Below are 10,530 nucleotides of genomic sequence, written 5' to 3' on the forward strand. Positions count from 1 at the left end.
TAGATGGAAAAGAGAGACGGGAGGAGGGGGTCGTGTGTGTGCGTGCGTGCGTGTGTGCCTGTGTGGGAGGGAGAAAAGAGGGCTGGGACGAAAACGCTTCTCGTTATTCCTACTTGAACATCCACCTCCTGTTTTTCCACCTGAAAGCAATTTATCACGGTGCATGTGAAGGCGCCTGTATGTGTGGTTATTATTCATAAGCTCATAATATGAGATATAATATAACACAGCGATAGGTGGAGGACATCCACACAAAAGGCTGAATGCACATTTATATCGTTGTCTCATGCTGGATTATTAGATTATGAAAATATTGTAAATTACGTTCAAGCCTAAAATCTGTTATATTTGATCATATTTATATGGCATAGAATATGATACTGTATATATAGCCTAAAAATTCGAACGGGCAGGCTATATATATATAGGTATATGGTATATAAAATGGAGTCATAGTAAACGTAAATATAATGCGATACATGCTCTTTTGTAAGCTGCTTTGGACAAATACATGTTAATGTACATTAGACAGAAGGCTAAAGCAGTGCTTCTCACTGTTCAGAGTCTCACTGGCTTGTAAACAGCGGCGCCTCATGGGTATAGTAGCTAAATGAAGTCATAATCTGCCCTTGATGTGCAAATGCACTCATTTAAAAGAGCTCTCACCACAGCAGTGCACACAAGTCACTGCACATTTACATACTGGGATGAGATTAAAAAGCAAATTAAGACTGAAAAGTCTAAGTCATGTATTTGATCTTGGAAGATATTGATAACACGAAGCAAAGGTTGTATAGGAGAATACAATTATGATATTAACCTGATGTCATTGTAAATCATACCAGCTGTGGTTGTGTTTATATTCATGATCTTCTCTGATTTTCTCACATCTATTGCTCTGTTATTCATATACACTCTCTGAAAATGCTGTGGTACAAATAATGTTTCTTAACGAACAGTTGTGTACCTTTGTAAAAGTTGTACCTTATATGGTACAGAAAAGGCCTCTTATGAGACTGTTCTGTATCTTTTATGGTGCAATTGAAATTAAGGCACACAATTGTTCTCATAAGTGTTGGACAACACAAAAGGTACATAAGTGTTGGACAACTCCTTTATTACAATATCTATGAAAATAAATATTACTGTAAAGGCAAGGTGATTTATGAATAATTTACATATTATAACATAAATCATAATTTAAAAGCATGTGCTTAAAGAAACTCATAAACATTAATTATTAAGTTCTAAAATACAAAAGAACTGGTAAAACAAAACTAAAGGAATTGTAAACTAAACATTTAAGGCATTTTTAATAAATATTTTCTGATAAATACAGTTTCATTATTGATATCTGCACCTTTTGGCGTTTGCAAAAGTCCTGCATATGCAAAGTGTTCATGCAGACATTTTAGTATTGTAAAACTAATCAAACATTGTGCATATCTCATTACAATACTTTTGCATAATTCTATTTCTATTTTTAAATTTAGTAAATTAAATAAACTTTTAAGTGATTACAAAGGTATTGTTTGAAAATTGGAGAATTTTTTTATTTTATTTTGTAGATGGTAGAATGTACTTCTGTAATGTCTTTGTGAAAAGTGTTGTGAAATGTTTAGCAAAACATAGATCTTTTGATTTATTTAAGTAATTTTATTTTTTATCGTAAATGGAAATGGAAAAATATATATTTTTTTAAAACATTGTTTAAAAATGTATTTGATGATATATATTATTGAAAATAAATTGGCGCATTTTGGATACCGCAAAAAGCCTTTATATATAGTTCTTGAAGGAACACATTTGACACTGTTAAGGTACAAAGTGTCTTGTCACTGTAGTGGTACCTTCATGGATCAGATTTGTACTTTTGATGAAGGTATAATATTGTATCTGCAGGTTTTAAAAACCAAAGGTACATTTTGGTTTCCCATGGTACAAATCATGTCTTTAAATGTACAAACTGCAATGGTAAAACATTTTTTTTTGTCTTACGGTAAAATTCTGTTCATGAAAAGGTACTGCCCAAGTGACAAGGGTTTGTACCTTCTTTGGTACAACATTGTACATTTTTTTCTGAGAGTGTACAGTAATCACTCCTGTAATCAGTGATTGACAGTGGCTCTTCTTCCAACGCTGGAAAAATGTTCCTCGGCAAAATTTGTAAAAACACTATACATTTAATTTTTCTTAGATTAACAGAAATATAGAAAAACATTTATTTAAAATACAATCTTCTGTGCCAAAGACTTTAATTTTGATGAATGGAAACTAATAGTATTTTTGAATATTTTATTACGGTTTCCACAAAATATTAAGCAGCCGATCTGCTTTTAAAATTGGTAATAACAGAATTTCATTACTTCTTGAATATTTCTTCAACATCAAACCTCAAGTGGCTTTGTAGCGGCTGCTGAAAATTCTGAAAATATCATTGCATTTTAGGTATTATTATATATAACTGTTTTTATATATAAACATTCTATACAAAAAATTATATTATAATATTTATGTTTTAAGTGTATATTAATTGAAGAAAAAACAGCCCTGATTAGTAGAAGGAATGTCTTTCAAAATTTTATTCTGTTTAATAAAGATAGAAAAAAATATAAAATAATAACTAAATATAATTACGTTCCGTTACGGAAGGTGAGATACATTTTAATATGTATTTAAATATTAAATGCATTATTATTATTGCCCAGCAAGATATAGCTTTTAAGAGGATTTGGACTTGTAGGGAAAACTGGAAAAGGGAAAAACCCACGCGAACACAGGAAGAACATGCAAACTTCACACAGAAATGCCAACTGACCCAGCCAGAGGCTCAAACCAGCGACCTTCTTGCTGTGAGGCGACAGCACTACCTACTGCACCACCGTGCAGCCCCACCCCATTAATTAATTAATATACAAATACAAACCAAAGCTATTTTCATATTTACTATTCAGAGCAGGCATAACTCCAATCCATATTAATTAAAGAAATTAAGCAATTAGATATTCAAATGATTGCTGATCTGCACTTCAGTAGGAGGCCAAAAATAGTTGATCTCAGTATTTTAGCATTTCCCCTGAGTTTTAAAGTGTACCTCTCTGAACTGCCAACGTCAAAGATAAACACAGAGAGCCACCGAGGCGCTTTAATGATTGGCACGCTGGCACTTTACAACTACAAATGTGTTTTTCAGGGACTGAGAGCTGTTTCTGTGCCAGCGCTGCCACCTACTGGTAATAGTACGTACATGAGATTAGATTAGATACAACTTTATTGTCATTACACATGTACAAGTACAAGGCAATAAAATGCTGTTTAGGTCTAACCAGCAGTGCAATAGCAGATGAAGCAGCGTCTGCATGTTTTGCAAGGGCAAAAAGACAAATGAAAAATAAAAAGCACATTAGCCCCACGGTCATTTCACTGCAAACTAGATAAGCAGAAATTCTAGAGAGAAATGCAACTGGACAGTTTCTCTTTTGTACCACCAAGTCTTAAAAGTGAATTAGAGTAACCCCGTAGGTCCTACACCACCCCGCTCCAAGCTGGGGTTGAACTGGCGACCTTCCGCACGGGAGTCGGTTGCTCTAACAAGGAGGTTAAAGACCGTGGCCTCTAATGTCTGTCGCTAGAGCACCTTTTAGAGGTCAGAGGAGTGAGGTTTACTTGCACAGCACTTACTAGCTGGGCTCTGTTACATTTGCATCTCAGCCAAATGGCTATTTGACCTCATCAGTATAATCAGCGGTTGTGCATTTAGACAAATAAGATTTATGTTAAAATAATTAAAATAAAAAGCATCACGGCAGCTGAAAAATACCTATTGTCCAATACAATACCTTTATTAAATAACTCAATAGTACATTCAATTGGTTAATATGGCCTAAGATGAGATAAAACCATAAAAATAACCAATGATTAAAGCAGAGTGTTCAGTTTTTATATATAATATTCTGAAATGTTAAAATTAAATCTAGAGTCCTTAACTCACCACAGAGGGGCAGTGTTACCGCAACACTGTGGATGAAAATGAGAGGTGAATCTCAGTAACAACTGTTTAACTTTATAAACAAAAAATAAAGATAAAAAGCCAATTCGTCAGCCAAACAAACTAAGGTATGAAAGAGACCACAACAGGTTTACAAACACAGTACAGGAAAATGTATGGAAAAGTTGGTTTACATACACCAGAGAATAAAAAGCCAAACAAAACACAGGTGGTCATGATTTCTAATCATCCAGGTAAACATTTTTTACAGAAATTCAAAAATGACATTGGCATCTCTTGCTCTTTCTGAGTCTGTTTCCCCGCTTATTTTGGGATTGTCCCTTTGTTAAAACTTTCTGGTCTGATGTGAATACTCAGATTGTCCAAAAGATTTGTGGAGTTTTTCTTTAAGCTATAGACATGTTGTTTTGGGGTTTTACATTAAAGAAAAACAATTCCTTAAATCAAGTTTTTGTATTAAGCTAATATTATTTATTGAAAGTTTTTTATACATAATTAACTAAATGTAAACCAAATTTTGTATTTTTCAAAGGATAATTGGATCTGTACTTGAACACCATTTCAGCGTCTCATAACATGAAAGCAATTAAAACTTCTAAAACCTGTGCTTCGTTTAATATTCTGCATTAATTTGTATTATTTTTTTTTCATGTCCCCTCTCTTTTTATTTTATTGTCTTTTTTCTTTCTCTTTGCCATACCATTGTAATACTTATTAAAAATTGCCATTCTCTTTCTGTGCAAAAAGTAATATTTGCATTGTTTGTATTATACCTTTTCTACTGTACTTTCATAGTAATTGCCTGTTATTGCAATTAGAAACATGATTTGTAATCAGGGTAACAAACTAGACACATGGAAAACAGGAACTAACCAACTAAAACTCATGATAAATTTGATTGCAAGATATTGATATTGAACTAACCAATGACTCTATTTTTAGTAAGAAAATTAAATAACAACAGCAATAAAACATAAACATTTTATTCATAGTTATTTTTATTCACAATTCAGTTTTTTTAACTCTAACTTATAATAATACAAAATTGAATCATTCTTTTTATAATACATAATATAAATTACCCAGTGTAACATGAATAAAATCCATCTAGGTACACCAGGTAAAAATGTACTGCTATAAGGGTTTTCATATTTTTAGTATAGCGTTTCATTGCAGGCAACCCAAGATGCATAAATCAAGTGTGAAAAATGACTAAACTAAGAAAATCTGCTCCCATAAAAACAAGACCCTAAAGGTGCAGTAGGTGATCTGCCTAAATACTAACCGGTTAGCATAGTATCTTTCAAATACAATCCTTCCCCTGTCCTCCAACGCCTCCTGAAATCGTGAATGCACATTAAAGATGACAGAGACCCATTAGATCATGTCATTCACCAGTTAAAAAACTTTATAGTACTTTATAATACTACAATTCTGAACGAAAAACTGTATTCAATCTAACACGTTTTCAGTTATGTAGTTAGCAAGCAAAACTTGTCATCACTCTCTCATCAGTCTCCCTCATTAGTCTCAGTCTCTCACACGCTTTGTCCTAAAGCAACTACTGTATGCTTGGTGGTTGGCCAGCGGGGTGCAGGAATTAAACTTATTACTAAGCCATACTTACATGCTATTTCAGACAGAATATTAAGAGCAGCATGGTAAACAATATAGGGAGTGCGTCACAGGTTGTCATTGTTGTGAATATAAAACCAATTTCAGCTCAGTAAAGCAGGCTAGGTGGAATATCATTATTTACTGATGTGTTGTTGATAAAATCAAAATCCACATTATCGATGCTGTAAAAGGTCCCTTAAGAAACTGAAAATAGCCACATCAATCTTTTGCCGGAAGATTTTAGTGGTAGTTTTTAACGTTGTTACTTGTATCCCTGTTACCACGGCCCACATAAACGCGCATTGGTGGATCTGTGTGAACGGGACCGCAGTTGTACAAACACATTTGCTGACAGACAGTTTAGGCTACTTATCAGAATTACGGGAATTGTCGGCCCGACAGTATTTAATTGGATGAAAACTTTTAGTCTTATGCCTTACCCAGAATATAAAAATATACACAAATACATTTAGATCATTTACTTTAATCATTACTAGTGGAATGTGAAGAAACTTTCAACCAGAACAACAAAAAATGTTGACGAAATGCTGAAGACAATCACCTTCTGCACCTTTAACCAAACACAGAGGAAAAGTCTTACAGAAAGGCAGGTGAAAAAGAAGTGAAAGAAAGTGGAGCTCAATAGCAGCTGTTGAACATTTTATATATTTAAAAACAACAACAAAAATCAAGGTTAAAAAAGTAGTTTACAAATTATTTAACTTAAGGCACACAAGATCTGCTAACAGATTTACACTCGCAAAAAAGACAATGAACCTAACCAATCAGAGGGATTAAATGCACATAGGATAACAAGGTACTGAACAAAGCACAGGTGATCATACTGACTTCGAGTTTTTTGGTATCAATGGTTCAAAAAGCTTTTAATTTCACAAAAGTTTTTTTTTTTTTTTTAGATTTTTTAAATGCTCTATGAAAAGCCTTTATTTGTCACATACACTTTTACATGTAGCGAAAATGGACCCCTCCGACCATACACAAACTTTTCAGGGGAAGCCAGGTCAGACGAGAGGTAGCTTTTAGAAAGAGGAAATAAGATACATTAGGGAAGAGGGAGGCGACTATCCTTGAAGTAGGGCAGTATGAGATCAGGAGAAATAAAACCCCAGCAACAAGCACATAAACACATAAACAAAACATCACAATGGGGGACGTGAAGATAGCCTGATGTAGGTAACAGCCATCTGGTCCTGCCGCTAGAGAGCGCTGGTCACAGACCGGTCTACCCACACCAGAGGTGATAAGCATACAAAGGTGTGGGATGCAGCATCTACATAATTTAAGAATCTTCTGCATCTTCTATGGACCATTTAAAAAACTTTTCACTGAAATATTGGATTCAGAAAGAACTCAAAATCACTCTTTATGGCATCACTGAAAAATTCCCCCTTTGCAACTGCTCTTCTGAGTGTAGAAATGGGGAAACATGTAAAGGAGCTAACAAAATAAAAGTCCAAAAAGCTAAATCTGTTTGATTTGCATGTCTATAGTTCTCCCTGGCTGCTCAACTAATGGTACATCATATTAATTACAATAAACGCCATCACCATCTCCTGATTTGCTTATAGATTTGACCAGTTAAATGATAATATGGGTAGAAAGAAGATAACTTTACAAGTTTTAGGGGAACAACTGAAATTCTGCTGAATTGTTACAAATATGTGGTTTATTATTGTTCATAAATATTGAACACAATTTTTGAAAGACAAACAACCTCTAGGAAAGCGCAGGTACAGCCTTCAATTATTTATGAACAATGTTGAAATACCCCTGAAATCAATAGCTTTTTAAACGGGGGGTCATTATTTTTTATGCTGGTTGTCAACATAAGGTTTATGAACATAATGTAATAACCTACAGACAAGTACACAGCTGAATGACTGGGTACTGAAACAGCTTAAGTGTACAGTATTATGATTTTCAAGCATAAAATATTGACAGGTCGAGAGAATTACAAGGAGAAAACTCAGCTTTCTTAATTCAAGTTCTGGTGTGTTTTTTTAACAACAAAAAACGCAGCATTGCAATGAGTAGCTGATTAATGACATTATTGGAAAAAACACACAGTTGCTGATAGGCCACAAAACAACATTTTATTGATCTTAAATAAGATTGGTGTATTATTAAATAACAAAAGAAAATACCTTTTTAAAATAATAATCAATAGATCTACTTGCATTTGGCAGACACTTTTATGCAGAGGCTTAGAGTTTATTCAAAATATACATGTTCTCGTGCAGTCCTCAAGAATCAAACCCACAGCACAATAAATAATAACACAATACATTCTTGTATTCTTGACTCTATTATCACTTTTTTTCACTTTATCAACCTATAAAGCTAAGTTATGCATTCTGTATATTCTTTAAATCCCTTCAGACAAGAGTTTGATTAAAATGCAGTTTAAATTCTGAAGTGGGACGAGCTGAAGCGCAGCATACGGAGCAGATATCAAGCACCAGAACACCATCTGGAAAGCACTTCACACCACATAGACAAAAACAGATGTTTCAAGCATCCTTCGCTCCAGCATGTTCCTTGTAAACCAGCCAAGATCAAGGAAATAAGCTCTCAATCCCACCATAAAATAAACTGGAGAGACAAAGCAATCAACAGCCTCTGCGAATCCTCACCTGTCTGTAAAACATTTGTAGAGAAGATTCTTTTGTTTATTAGCACTAACCTGTCACTCTGAAACAATGTCAAACCAGTCAGGTGAATATAAATGGCTCATTATTAGATGCAGGCACGTAAGTACTTTATCTCAGTCATTAAATATTCAAATCTTGACAGATAAATGATGCTTTACTGTCTTCTTCTTGATAAAAAATGAAAGAAGTTAATTCTGCGCATCAGGTCTGCATATATTTGATTAACACTGTGAAAAGTCATACTTTGAAACTAGAAAAGTGAATAGACAAGCTTTATGGTGGCTTGAGAAAGCCTCGCCTGAAGGTTTGAAGTAGTTTTAAACATTAAATAATTGAAGTAGTTTTTAAGAACTTTGAAACAGTTGGCATAGATTTTTTTTCATATTTCATATTTTTTTAGTATGGATAGGCATGTTTCTTGCCAGGTGGTTGATAGGGGGTTCCAAGCGGTTGCTAGAGTGTTCTGAATGGTTGCAATGGTGTTGCTAGGGTGTTCTGAGTGGTTGCTAAGGTGTTGCTAGGCAGTTGCTAACATGCTCTAGGTCGTTGCTAAGGTATTGCTAGGTGCTTGCTAGGTTGTTCTGAGTGGTTGCTAGGCAGTTGATAACATAAATTAGCATGGTTCTAGTATGAATTACCATGTGGCTAGCATGTTTCTAGCATAAATTAGCATGTTGTTAGCATGAATTTATTATGAATTAGCATGTTGCTAGTATGGATTATTATACTGCTGGTATGAATTGGTATGTCGTTAGTTTGTTTCTAGTATGGATTAGTATATTGTTAGTATGAATTGGTTTGTTGTTAGTTTGTCCAATATAAAGTCAATGGCAGTTTTGTTTTACAATGGAAGTCTATGGGACAGTTGCTAGGGTGCCACAAGTGGTTGCTAGGGTGTGGCAAGTAGGTTAAAAGGTCATCAGTGATTGGCAGATTGTTAGTTAAATGAGCCCAACCTTAAGTCTGGATGACAGTCTGGCGCCAAGTTATGAGGTCACAAAGTTTGGTCCAATGTTGAGTCAATGTGACTTTTCAGAATTTTGGTCAGTTTTGGGAAAACTGTAAGAGGGATGAGTTGGAAAAGATATAGCCACTTAATTCAGTATAGTTTGGAGGTTTGGAGTTAGTTTGGTGGTTGTAGTATAGGTGGAGATGCGTTTTAAAATAGTCTAAGAAGAAGAAAATGGAAAAAGAAGAATATTTTTATATAGTTTAACATTATGTTGTCTTTCTTAAGCCACCATAATAATTCTTGAATATATTTTACATTTTAGTATCATTTTTAAGCATTTACTAAATAATTAAAAACGTTGAAGCAATCACACTACTTGTTCACTACTTTTGTTCAAAATGTAACATTTTCTTTCATTATTTAAAAGAACATAATTGATTTATTTTTATATATTAATTTAATTTTGAGTCTTTGAAAATGACATCTTTAACTAATAGCACATTCATTGATTTACATTAAGTGATTGCAGCCTAGCCAAGTAAATGTATTACTTTTTTAAAAAACAAGAATCTTTTATTACTGTGTATTTGTTGTTATGTATGGTATACACATTAATTCATATTCAACTATTTATGTAATTATGTTTGGTTGCACATTATATATATATATATAGTATTAGACCAAAAGTTTTATATATTTTATTAGTTTTTATGTTTATATATTACTACAGAAGTATGTATTACGTTTATTAATACACTTTTTAAAAAATCCATAAATTAACAGTTTCTGTATTTTGCTATTAGCATGTGTTTTCTGCTTTGTTCACAGGTATGAGTTTTGGGACCTTTCCTTTCCTCTGCTTACTTTTAAAGTTAAAAGTTTAACTTTTATTGACATTTTAGAATTTGAAACATTCATTCATTCATTTTCCTTCGGCCTAGTCCCTTTATCCATCAGGTGTCGCCACAGCGGAATGAACCGCCAACTTATCCAGCATATGTTTTACACAGCGGATGTCCTTCCAGTTTCAACCCTGTACTGGGAAACACCCATACACTCTCATTCACAAACATACACTATGGCCAATTTAGTTTATTCAATTCACCTATAGCGCATGTCTTTGGAATGTGGGGGAAACCGGAGCACCCGGAGGAAACCTATGTGAACACGGGGAGAACATGCAAACTCCACACAGAAATGCCAACTAGCTCAGCCATGACTCAAACCAGCAACCTTCTTGGTGTGAGGTGACAGTGGTAACTACTGAGCCACCATGTCAC

The sequence above is a fragment of the Danio aesculapii genome, chromosome 23 (genome assembly GCF_903798145.1).
Source record: "Danio aesculapii chromosome 23, fDanAes4.1, whole genome shotgun sequence".
Taxonomy (NCBI): Eukaryota; Metazoa; Chordata; class Actinopteri; order Cypriniformes; family Danionidae; genus Danio; species Danio aesculapii.